Consider the following 14,381-nt stretch of genomic DNA (forward strand, 5'->3'; position numbering starts at 1 on the left):
CATTCGATTTTTTCGGGAGGCATGGATTAAAGACTGACACGGACATAGCATGTCCATTACGGTTTGTCATGGATAAGGCAAGTTCGTGATAGGATTGTTTAAACGCAAAATTCACGTAAATTTTGTATGGGGACTGCCACGGCTCCCGTAGGTCCGTGGCGGTAAAATCGTCATGGACATGGCAAAACACTGTAGCAATTCGCCTATAGGCGTTTTTAAAGCTTTTCCATATAAATATATATATATATATATATATATATATATATATATATATATTATAAAGAAATGACATTGTGAGACCCACCCACACCCATGTGTGTAGGACCTCAAAGGATCACCATTAAATTTGGCACAGATCTCTAAAAAAGTCAAGTCCCACACCCATGTGACAATTTTTCTAGAGATATGTGTCAAATTTAATGGTGATCATTCGGGGTCCTACACACATGGATATGGGAGGGTCTCATAGGATCATTACTTTACATATATAGATAGATATTGAGAGGAGATACAATTAGATTTATCTTAATTTTTAGGATGAATAATTAAAAAGCAAACAAAAGAATTACAAAGCAACATAGAATCTCAAATTTGTAACACTTTACATACGGGTGAAAAGACCTGGATAGGCATAATACATCAGTAAAAATTGGTCAGAAATTGATACATAAAATTAACTAGTAATATGCATGTGCATTGCACGTGATATTTATTATTAATCACTGAAACATGTTTATCATTGAAAGATATTTTTAATAAAATATTTATAAAGTTAATATTATGTATTGTTCTTCCTTTCAAGTAGCAAGGTTTTTTGTTTTTTATTTTATTTTTTGAATTACTTTTATAATTATAAGATTCGAACAAAAAATATATGATTTTTACCAATATCTAATTTTTATAATTATTATAAAAATGTATGTATATAGAAACCGTACTTAACTTGAGGGAATCAGTGAGAAATTATAATTATAATATTCTAATAAGAATAAATTATTCACACTTAAATTTAATTTGTTATTTACTATAATTATAAGTACATTAGATTATTTTAAAATTTATTTATTACAAAAATAATAATTGTAAATATAATATATATCATATTTATTATCCAATCATGAAGATAAAGAGGATAGAGAGTACTGATATAATTATCGAATCTAATTATAACAGTAACATTCTAATAAAAATAAATTATTCTTACTAATACCCACTTCTGACAATTATAATAGAAACTTTCAAATAGCAAGGTTTTGCGTGTTTTTTTTTTGGAAAATATCTCCATATCGCCTATTTTTAAGTTTCCTTTCTTGATAAACCCAAAGTTTCAAAAGATATTTTCTAACCCCGTGGCCACTTTAAACTTATTTTTTAACCTAAACAATTTTTAAACCTAAAAAAATATGAGAAAGACATGCTATTTTTAAACCCAATATTTTTTTTCTCTTTACTTTTATACCCTAAATTTCTCTTTCTCTCTCTTCCTGAGTCTCTCACTGTCTCTCCTCCTATGTTTTGAGAAATACCTCTCTCTCTCCTCCCTATAACTCCTCACCTCCATGAAGCACTTCTCTCTCTAGAAGTTTAGGAGGATGGCTTTTAGAAAATACATGTATTTTTAGATTTGTTTGGCCTAAATAAACAGGTTTAAATTAGCTCAGAAGGTTAGAAGAAATAAAATCTACAAGTTTTATTCCCTAAGATATCTTTTAAAACCTTGGGTCTATTGTGAAATGAAAGCTAAAAATAGGGGGTATGGAGATATTTTCTCTTTTTTTTTGCATTACTTTTTGGGGACAAAAATTAGGTATAATTATAATATAATTATAAGATTTGAACAAAAAATATATTATTTTTATCAATATCTAATTTTTATAATTATTATAGAAGTATATGTGTATAGAAATAAAGAGGAGAGAGAGACTATGCATGGAAAAATAATAATTTTTAAATAATTTTTTTAAAAAAATAATATAATAATTAGAATTATAGAATCTAATTATAACTGCAACATTCTAATAAAAATAAATTATTCTTACTGATACCTGCTTTGTACAATTATTATAGAAATACAGTGCAAAAAACACATCCAAAACAGAGTAATACACTAATTTCCTAAATTCAAATTCTATACAGTTGGAACTTGTAAACCACATGAGCCAGAGAGAGCAACTTTTTTTTTTTTGGGTAAATCAATGGGGATAACGTGCCCCTACCCATTTTGTTTTTATTAATAAACACAAGAAAAAGGTTATATCATAGAGGAGAATACGAGAAATCAACCATGCCGTTCAAGAGGGACATTGGCATTATCCCATGAAATGAAGGGAGTGACAAAATCAGAGGGATGGCCCGCCAAACTGTGGCTTGCTCCATGAATGCCGCATACTTAGCAAGGCAATCAGCAGTCAAATTCGCCTCCCATAATTATACAATATCTGCCATTGGTGATCTGCAAAGGAGTAGAGCTTTGCCCTATAGTTGGACAAGAGGATGCGAAGCCTCCATGGGGAAGCGTTGTGGTAGTTGAGTGAGTCAACTGGAAACTTGGAGTCACTCTCAATGATAAGAGGGCGACAATCCATCTCATGCGCCTAGGAGATGCCTCGATCTAAGTCATGGAACTCAACGGCATTATTGGAGTTAGTGCCAAGAGGGACAACAAAGGCCACTACGAAGCCACCTGGGTCATTTCTGATGATCCCCCCACATCTCGCGGTGCCTAGGTTGCAAAAGGACGCACCATCTATGTTAAGTTTAAAATACCTTGTGGGTGGGAGAGACCATGCAATCAGGATTGGGGTGGAGGGGGGTACGATATGCTACTTAAGCTTGATGTTTGTAGAAATATGAATCTCAGAAGGGTGGAAAGCCCAGCCCTTCCCTTCTGCTAACCTCCTCACAAAGTGGATGATGCGCCCCAAGAGGTGTTCCCCAGAGGTCCTTTTCCACTCATGAATACGTGCATTACGTTCAACCCACAAGTGCTAGAGATGTGCTGGAGAAGGTGGAAATCCAAATGCTCTTCATACCATTGGATCTGAACTGGAACTTTAGCCACTTCGCCATCATCATGGTTACAAATTGCTCAAGTGGTATGCATTTGCCAAATCTCCAGAGTATGGATCTCCAAAGCACCTTCTAAAACACACATTGTATAATGATATGGTCAGCAAACTTTTCCTCTTGGAGATAGAAGGGGCATCCAGAGACCAAAGGGAGGTCCTTAGACTGGAGGAAGCTCGTGGTGGGTAATCGAGAGTGCAGGGGTAAACCACTTTGCTCTAGCATGGGATGGGATTTTCCAGAGGGCCCTGAAAGCTAGTTGTATGGGCTCATTTTGTCTAATATGGTCCCAAGCGTCACTAACAGAGAACTTGCCATTGACTAGTGAATCCATACCAATTGGTCTGGAGAGGGGTAGATACGGAGCATATATGAATAAATCTCATCCCATGTATAGATGAGTGGAGTAGAGGTGAGTATCAGAAGAGTCCATTTTTGTGGTGTACCCTCAATGTAATTTGAGACCTTGGATTCTACCAGGCTCCCAAAAGTCTCGTGAGCAGTGGCACCATATAGCTCCCATAAGGAGGACTCTAAAAGCCACAGGTCAGCCCAAAAGTCCACCAGCTTGCCATGACCAAGTATTCATCCTACATTGCCTAGCAATCTGCTCAAGCCCTTTAGTATACCCCTCCAGGCATATGAGCAGCTCTTAGGTTTAGTATTCCAAACTGACGAGTGGTGAAAGTACCTATGGTTGAAGAACCGGAAGAGGAGAGAGGAGGGATTGGAGATGATTCTCTATGCTATCTTCATCATGCCCGCCATAATAAAGTCATGGAGTCTATGAATCCCAAGGCCTTTCATCTGTTTTGTGACATATAGTATCCCAGTTCACCAAGTGCAAACCCCTATTATCCGACGTCCCTACCAATAAATAGTTGTGTTGGATTCTTTCAATCATAGTGCAAGTGCAACTGGGGAGACATAAGGAGAGCGACCAATAAAGGAAAGAAGCATCGAGTACTGATCTTAAGAGTTATAATCTTCCTACAAAGGACAAAGATAATGTTTGCCATGAGCCAATCCGAGCAATGGTCTTCTTAATAAGATTATGACAGTGTGGATGCTTCAAGGGGCCATGAAAGAGGGGAAATCTTAAATATCTGGCCAGAATGTCCCCCAAACCAAACCGAAGTTTTTGAAGCACTTGTGCTTTAAGACTGCTACTAACCCCAAAGAACATGACCTTGCTCTTGTGGTGATTGAGTTTTTTACCTGTCACCTTACAAAAAACATCAATGATATGCCTAATGGTTCTTGCCGCTAATATTGAAGCCTCGCTGAAGATGAGGGCGTCGTCTGCATAAAGGCGGTGAGCGACCCCATAGTTGTACCCCGATGGAAAAGGAGGTGGGAGTGATTTGTCGACAGTAGTGGCATCGATCATTCTACTGAAATAATCCATGACAGGGAGGAAGAGGTATGGGGATAGAGGGTCACCTTGTCTAAGCCCTCTCTTGCTCTTGAAATAGCCCACAAGGGATCCATTATACAAGATAGAGAAGGATGGGGTAGTGATGCAATGCTGAACCCAAGTTATAAAAATGTTTGGAAACCCCATCATATGTAGTCTGATGGATATGAACCCCCACGAGACCCTGTCATAGGCGCTGCTGAGGTCCAACTGAAGACACATCTTTGGTCCAGCTAAATTCTTGTGGCACAAGGAGATCAATTCATTGACCATGAGGACATTATCAATGATTAGCCTCCCTTTGAGAAATACAGCCTGGCAAGGATGGATTAGTCCATCAAGTACCGTCCTAAGCATGTTTGCCACTATCTTACTAATAATTTTGTACAAGATATTACAAAGGCCAATTTGTCTGAAAGCCCTCATAGTACTGGGGCAGAAGACTTTGGGAATCAGGCATATGAAGGTAGAATTAACGGCCTTGAGAAACTTTCTTTTACCAAAGAAGTCCTTAAGAGCTCACTCATGATAACATCCTAGCTAAACTTATAAAACTCCACCCCAAAGCCATTTGGTCGTTGTGCACTTTCTGATTTCATATCCCATATGCATTTTCGAATTTCCTCCAAGAAAATTTCATTTGTTAATGCATCACAATCTTCCTTTGTAAGGCACTTGCCTAAAAGATAATCTGTAGCTATGGGGCCCACTAGAGTGGTTTCTTGTGTCTCAGGTACTAAAAGCTCCTCAAAATATGCAATGATGTGGCTTTCAATGGCTTTAGCGTCTGAAATTTGGTCGCTAGTGGAGTATTTGAGGAAGAGGATTTTATCATGTCTCCTTCTGACTATGGTAGACATATGAAAAATTTTGGTATTAGAGTCCCCTCTTTAAGCCAATTTTCCAATGATTTCTATCTCCACATACTCTCTTCATGTGCTAGATATTGTTGCAATTGGGATGTAAGTAGAGCTTCTTCCATGGTAAAGGAAAGGTCGTCAAGCTATTCACTTAACATATCATGCATGGTCGAGAGCCTATTTATGGTCTCTCTTATCTTGGTGTCAACTAGTTCAAATGTCCTTTTGTTCCATCTACTGATAACCCCATGCAGTCTTTTGAGTTTGACAGCAAATTTGTACATAGTGGTACCGCCAACATTTACCCACTAGGATTGTTTAATGAGGTTCATAAAATCCAGGGCATCCTGCCACATGGTGAAGTATCGGAAAGGTTTGGGGTGAGTTTTCTTAGAGAGTTACTCTCTCTAAGAGAAGGCCATCATCATTCATGACTCAAAGTCCTTGACGCTCTAACACAATCTGGTAATATAACCACCATTCGTTTCACACAATCACATAAAGAAAAAAATGCATTGTTCACATTAAATGCAAACCAATCAAGAACAACAACAACAATTAAAGAATATGGAAAGCCCAAAGTAGCTGCCTACATTTGAGATCTAGTTAAGAAACCATTTATGAAAAAATTTTGGTGGATTAGATACATCCAGGAAGCTCACAAAGTCATAAAAATATAAAATATTAGGAAAAAAGTTGTTGGGTGAGCAAAAATATTTAACATTAAGAATGAACAAAAAAAAAAAAGGGAATATAAGCTACATTACCCATTATCATGTCCAATTTGGATGGGTGGGTAGCAATCAAATTGATGGTTTTCGATACAGAAACACTGCTGGAACTTTAAATCATAGGAGCTAAGATAGCGACCAAAAAGCTTATTTAACTACAATGAAATAGATAATGAGAAATCAATAGAGAGGTAGAGAATTTGAGAAAATGATCATATAAATAAGGGAGATAACAATGAAATAGAGGATGAGAAATCAGTAGAGAGGGAGAGAATTTGAGAAACTTTATCTCTCTCTTTCTATTTATCGTTCTCTCACCAATTTTGAGAACTTTATCTCTCTCTCTTTCTATCTATCTATCTATCTTATTCTCTCATAATCTCCACACATCAATTTTACAAACCTTATCTCTCTTTTTATTTATCTTGGCATTGGGAAGAGAAAGAGAATAGATTTTGGTTTTAGGAACCTTATGTTGTGAAGAGGGAGAGAGAGAGAGGATGGATTTTGGTGTTGGGAAGAGGGAGGGAGAGAGAGAGAGAGAGAGAGAGAGAGAGAGAATGGATTTTGGCATTGGGAAGGGGGAGAGAGAGAAAGAATGGATTTAAAAACCTTAGATTATAGAAAGAGGGAAAGAGAGAGAATGGATACATGCGTTGGGAAGAGGGAGAGAAAGGGAAAATGGATTTAAGAACCTTAGATTGGAGTTGAGGATAGAGATAGGGAGAGAGAGAGAGAGAGGGAGAAATTGGTAGAAACCTTAGATTGTGGGAAGAGGGAGAGAGAGAGAGAGTGAAGAAAGAGACGGCAATTGTAGAATAAAAAAAGGCACCCTCTCTTTACCCTGTCTCCTTTCTACCCCTCTCTCACCTTCCATCTTTTCTCTCTTCTTCCCTCCTCTCTCTCACCCCCCCCCCCCCCCCCCCCGTCTCTCTCGCCCTCCTCTCCCCCCCCCCCCTTCTCTTTCTAGCACCCTCCCCCTGATAAGGATCAAGCAGTTTTTTTGAAGACAGATAATAAGAAAAATCAGTAAATTCCCTCTTCCAAGAGGGCAACCTCCTCAATTTTCAGTAAGAAAGAAGAGAATATTTTTCATTTGAAATCGGTATACATCATTTTGCCCCCTCTCTACAACTATCACATCTTCCTAAAAATCAGCTAGCAACTTTTAACGAAATTATCCTAACAAATAGCTCTATCACAATAGCTGTCACAACCCCGCCCTCGACCACCATACTTTACACGGTGACCGGCGATCGAGCTCAGGTTTGTGATCCAATGTAACATTTTTCACTCGGGAAGGAGTGGACTCAACTCTTCTATTTTTGATAATCGAGCAAACAATGGAGAAGAACAAGAACACAAACTCAACTAGCAGAAGAATATAGACAGATTACCAAAAATAGAAGCGTTGAGTCCTCTCCTTCCTGAGTGACAAACGTTACATTGGATCACGAAATCCACGCTCGATTGCCCGTCGTCGCATAAGCTACAGTGGTCGGGGGTGGAGTTGTGACAGTAGCAACTCACTAATTGAATTAATTCAAAATAAGAAACGAACTTGACTCCTACCATTTAGGCTCTAATGCTTATTCAAAATAAGAAACTGATTGATTCATATCATTTAGGCCCTGATACTTATTCAACTTTACCCAAACAGGCACCTAACATTCTTGCCTCCTTGAAATCAACCTTGTCCTCAAGGTTGAAAGTGTGGATACTTTTGTTTTAGCTTATGCCAAATTTCCCGTGTTGCAACAACAAGGTCCATGTTAGACATTGCACTAAGACTTCTGTCACGACTCGATTTCTTCAGTTAACTAGCATGCGGTCCAAGATTGCAACATGCTCATGCTTGAATGTTTTGTCTTTTTCAGTCTCATGCAAGTTGGCCTACATAACAACATAATCACCTAACTTTTTTTTGAGGCTGGATACATGGAACATTGGGTGCACACAAGACCCATCGAGCAGTTGCAACTTGTATGCCACCTTCCCAATTCGCTGAATGATAGAAAAGAGGCCATAATATATTGGAGATACTTTCATGACATGGCAAACTGCTATAGTGGAATACAATGAAGATATACTAGGCCTCCAATCTCAAATTCGTGTTCTGAACGATGACGGTCTGCTTGCTGCTTTATATGGTTTCAGACCCTATCCAAGTTCTATTTTAGAAGTCGGAGAACAGCCTCTCAAGCTAACAAACTTCTATCTACAGCATCAACATTAGTAGCTCATGTGATATAAGGTATCACTGCCGGAGGTGGCTGGCCATTAACCACCTCATATGGAGACATCCGGGTGGATGTGTGAGTTGTGGTATTATACCACCACTCTGCTAACTGCAATCACTTAGCCCAATGATTGCCCTAGTGACACATTGCAAATACGTCTCAAGACAGTGATTAACCATTTCCGTCTGGCCATCAGTCTACGGATGATACGACGAGCTTATATCTAGTTGTATGCCTTGCAGCCAAACAAATTCCTGCCAAGACTGACTAATGAAAACAGGATCAAGGTCGCTAATGATGGAGCTTGGCATCCCATGTAACGTGAAAATGTTGTCTAGAAAGGCTTGGGCTACCGCTATTGCTAAATACAGATGAGACAATGGGATGATATTGGCATATTTACTCAATCGGTCGACCACCACATAAATGACACTCTTAGCAAAAGAGATCGGCAACCCTTCTATAAAATCCATGGAGATTTCCGTCCAAACTCGATTTGGAATTGGCAAGGGCTGCAATGTACTTGGGTTAACAACAGTTTCCCCTTTGTACTTTTTACAAGTATCACACTTAGTAACAAACTTACGCACATCGCGTCGCATTCCTCGCCAGTAAAATAATATTGCCACCCTCTTTTGTGTCTTATGCACTCCCGAATGTTCTCCTTCAGAGCTAGAATGAAATTCTTCCAATACTTGAAATTTGAAGGGTGACTTAATACCTAGCACGAGCCATTCTTTGTAATGCAACTCGCCTTGGGTCCAAGTGAGGTGAGCATTAGGATAACATGAGATGGCTGTAATAATGCCTTGTAGCTCCATGTCTTCAACCCAACCCTGTTTAACATTCTCGAACCAGATATGATGAGGAGAAGATGTAGCCAAAACAACGACACTATTATCATCTTCTTTTTTGGTGAGATAATGCATCTGCAGCTATGTTTTCACTACCCTTCTGGTACAAAATCTCATAGTCATAACCCATGAGTTTCCTAAGCCATTTTTGTTGGGCTAAAGTGACTACTCGTTGTTCCAACATAAATTTCAAACTATGATGATCTGTATGAATCTTAAAATGTGGGCCCAACAAATATAGTCTCCACTTGGTGACTGTATGTACAACTGTTAACATTTCCTTCTCATAAGTAGAGAGCCCCAGGTTGCGTCCAGAAAGAGCCTTGCTTTTAAAGGCCATGGGACGTCCATCTTGCATTAGCACTCCTCCCAAACTAATACCGGATGCATCACACTCCACCACAAAAGTTTTAAAGAAGTCTGGTAATGTGAGGACTGGTGTGGTAGTCATGGCCACCTTGAGTGCTTCAATAGCCTGCTCATCCTCTCAGGACCATAGAAATGAGTCATTTTTTTGCACATAAGTTAATGGCTTGCTGATTTTTTCAAATCCCTTCACAAATCATTGATAATATGCTGTCAAAACGTATAACGTGTGAGTAAGCATCAGAGCCTAAATGGTAGGTGCCCGTTTGGGTAAGGTAGAATAAGCATTAGGGTGTAAATGGTAGGAGTCAGTCAGTTTATTTTTTTGAATAAGCATCAAGGCTCAAATGGTAGAAGTCGAGTTAGTTTCTTATTTTGAATTAATTCAATTAAAAATGTTAGGTACCTAACAAACGGGCACCTGCTATTTGGGCCCTGATGCTTATTCAACCTCACCCTCTCCTTGATAATATATAGTCAAAACATAGAATGTTAGGTGCCCATTTGGGTAAGATTGAATAAGTGGGCCTAAATAGTAGGAGTCAAGTTAGTTTCTTATTTTGAATTAATTCAATTATTTAGTTGTTATTGTGATAGAGCTATTTGTTAAGAATGTTAGATACCTAAGCCATATGCCCAAAAACCCTTAAGTGATGGAAATGTGGAAAGTTAGGCCCTTAAACCACCTAGGTACATTACGTACCACTATGCTCCCTAGTCGACATCCTCGGCGGCTCTCACTCTATGGTGGCTCTCACTCTATGGCAGCTCTTTAGGTAGTCATTTCCATAAGTAGCCCTTTCCACAGGTAACCCTTTCCTAGGATTTGAACCTAGGTCGCAATGATTGCTCTGATACCAAATGCTAAGTACCTAATCAATACTCCCTTCTCTCTTTCTCTACCCCTCTCTCACACCCACCCTCCCTCTCTCTCTCCCCTACCCCCTCTCTCCCTCCCTCCCTCCCCTCATATAGCCCCTCTTTCCTTTTTTTTTTTTTTTTTCTCTCTAGGAAACCTATAATCTCTCTCCACGATTTCCTTTTCATTTCCTTCTATGTGATACTCCACTCTCTCTCAATCTCTCTCTCTTTTATTCTCTCCTTGATATAGAAACCTATGATCTCTTTCTCCTTAATTTCTTCCCCATTTCCTTCTCTCGCATACTTTTTTCTCTCTTAACCTATCTCTTTCCATTTATCTCTCCCTAATGTGGAAACCTATCTATTTGTCTCTCTTTCTCTCTCTTAATTTCCTCTCCACGTATATTCTCTCATTCTAAATGTCCTCTCCATTTTATTTTTTTTCTCTCCCTTAAATATAGGAATTAGGCATTTTGAACTTTTTTTATTTAGTACTGAATATTGTTACGCATCTTTCTCTCTCATAAGGATATGGAAACAATGTTAAAATAAAAATCAGTTTTAGGAGATAAAGAATAACAAAGATTCACTCTTTATTTTCCACCTAAAATAGGTGCTTCTTCTTCTCTCTCTTAAATTTTGTGCGTACTTTGTCTCTCCCTTCCTTTAATTATAGATGTGTCCTACCATCTCTATAGAATTTAAGCCCTTTTTTATTTTTGTGACACTTGTCCATTCTTTAATTTTGATTTAATAATATAATAATATAGATATTACAATGAATCTAACGACGGAGTTTAAAACACTTCTCTCTCCCTAATGATGATACCCCATCAAAACTGGTCTCTTTTCCCTCACAATTCCCTTTTCTCTCTCTCTCAAATAACTCTCTACGTACCCTAACAACCGAGTTTTATTATTTCTCAAATGAGTTCCCTAACAACAAAGTTTTAAAAATCATCATACAAATCACTCAATCCATATCAAAAATTATTGATGGCAATCTGACCCTAAAATCTATCAGTTCTCTTGCTCTCTCTCTCTCTCAAATCAGTCTCTCTACCTACTAAAATCTATCAGTTCTCATGCTCTCTCTCTCAAATCAGTCTCTCTACCTACCCTAACAACTGAAGTTTTATTACCTCTCTCAAATGAATTTCCTACCAAAAAAGTTTTAAAAATCATAATACAAATCATCCAATTCATATCGGAAAACAAAGTTTAAAAAATTACAATACAAGTCACTCAATCCATATCGAAAATTATTGATGGGAATCTCACCTTAAAGTTTGAGCCGGTTCATGCCATACCAATTTTGCCCAAGTTTTGTCGAGCAGAATCGAAAGCACATTTTTTTTTTATATATCTTTTTTGCTCTGCTTTTGAGAAATTACTACTTCTAGCCATTATTCTCCCCTTGCGCTTTGAAACTTACGATGTGGGACAAAACAGTCCCCTAGTTTTTGTTACGTCTCACATTAAAGCCTTACATCAAGCTTTCACATGGCCTCGTTCTTCTAGTTTTTTTAATTTTTTTATTTTTATTTTTATTTTTATATTTTTAATATCTTGTTCTTCAACCACAAAACCCAATTTAAACCACATGTTTCTTAAACTCATCTATAAACTATAAAGAACTATATGTTCTTTCAATTGAAAATTAAACTAACATGGTTGGGATGGATTAATAATAACGATGATTAAAAAAAGTGGAAATAGAGACCATATAAGATTCTTTCCATGCCTTTTTTTACTTATAGGAATACCGTCATGCTTGATTCTTTTTACTTATTTCATTTTTGTTGGAATACATTCATGCTGGATTCTTTTTACTTATTTGATTTTTATTTATTAATTTTCAGTTTTTCAATGGTGGGGTTTATTAGCTAGGACAATCAGTATTAAATTAAAAATTTCACAAGAATCTATTATTTGTATATTTTGGAGTGATTCAATGACAGAAACAATTTGAGTGTCGAATTGGATTTTTATTGAACTGTGAAATGAACGTAATAGACAATAAACACTCATTAGAGATGTTTTTAGTGCTTACATAATTTAATAAAATAATGAAAAATCATAATGTAACAGCACTATCATATTTTTTTAAAAATATTAAAATATTTAAGTTTTTTAAAACTTTTAGTGATTATTTAAATTTTTTTAAAGCAACACCCCATCTAATTCTCCAATCCGATGATTTGACCCGATTTTCAAGATAGTGGATCTGGGTGACCGATCTGTTTTTCAAACCCTTACTAACACTAATACATTAAAAAAAAAAACCAACTCTTAATCTTCTTGAAAAAATGGGCTGGACCTGTCTTCTCCACTGAATTACCCTCACCACCACAACCCCCCCCCCCCCCCCCCCCCCCCCCCACCCAACAAAAAAAAAAAACTAATTCTCTCTCTCTTGTGCCATCTGAGACACTTGTGCAAAAGGAAACTAATTCTCTCTTGTGCCATCTGAGAATTTTGTGCAAAAGGAGGCTTGGGATATACACCTACCCCGAAGCTCTATCACTTCCCAAAAATGGGCTGGACCTGTCTTCTCCACTGAATTACCCTCACCACCACAACCCCCCCCCCCCCCCCCACCCAACAAAAAAAAAAAACTAATTCTCTCTCTCTTGTGCCATCTGAGACACTTGTGCAAAAGGAAACTAATTCTCTCTTGTGCCATCTGAGAATTTTGTGCAAAAGGAGGCTTGGGATATACACCTACCCCGAAGCTCTATCACTTCCCAAAGCCTAAGACAAAGCTCAGTTACCCAATCTTATTTCCTCGACAATCCCATACCAAATCCCTCTCTTTATATGAAGGAAAATTGTTTCACGTGGGCTGGACCACATTACTACATATGCGGTTTAGAAAATGTGAAGCATCCATCTTAAAGATGGATGCAAGTAGGTGTTCCATCTAGAAACTATGGAAACTAACGGTTCAAATGTTTTTTTACTAGAAATATTATTTCTAAATTTTAAAATTTATTTATTTTTTCATATTCATGATCTCTATGTTAAGAGATTACATATCCTTAAAAATTAAGTCTTAAAATCCATCTCAAAAATAGATTTATTAAGAGGCCCGTTTTCTTGTATCCGTGACCACTGTTTTCTTGTAGTTTTTCCCTTTAGGTTTGTGTTTTAGGCTATTGTGGTATCTGGATTGGATTCATGTCCTAAGAGCTTTGAGGGTTAGAAACTTAGTTTTTCTTCAAACTCTTTTTCCTAAAATATTGATTTTTTAGTTTTTGAGAATGTGATGCTATACTGGGTTTAATTTTAGTTATCATTGCTCGAATTATTATTATTGCTGTTCTTGTTTCTTTATATGTGGCTCTTGAAGTTGTTTAGGTTCGGTGAGCCTTTATTTATTTGTTGTTAAACAGTGGCAAACTTATGCATTATTTTGTTTCTCTATTGACTCATATGTATGGTTCAATCAGTGTTTGTTAAAATCGAACCGGAGCGGTTAACCGGACATGTGCCTGGAAGCTGTTTAACTGATCTAATTGGTAAACCGGCCAATTCAACCGTTCTAACTGGGCAAGTTTTGGACAGTCAAAAAAGTGTTCAAAAAATAAAAAAGATAAAAAAAATATACTAAAATATGAAAAGCATATAAAAAATTATTAAAATAAAACACATTCAAATGAAGTTGAAAATTAATGAAAAATAGATTTTAACAAATCGATTTTTTAATTAAAGTCAGTATTAATGACAAAAAATAATTTTTAATCTTTAACATAATGTAAATAATATTAAAAAATACATTACAAATCAAATTCCTTACTTTTGGAAATTTATATATATTTTTTTGAATTTTTTTTTAAAATATTGGTCGATCCGGCACTAGCCAATTCTGATCTAACTAGGCAGTTAGCGGTTAGATCGCCCGGTTTTTCTAACAATGGTTCGATTTGGTAAGGAAAATCCTAGATACTGGAGTAGATGTTTAGGGCATAGAATGAAGCGATTTA

This window comes from Amborella trichopoda, chromosome 8 (assembly GCF_054954075.1).
Source record: "Amborella trichopoda isolate Santa Cruz 75 chromosome 8, AtrichopodaSantaCruz75HAP2 v2.0, whole genome shotgun sequence".
Lineage (NCBI taxonomy): Eukaryota > Viridiplantae > Streptophyta > Magnoliopsida > Amborellales > Amborellaceae > Amborella > Amborella trichopoda.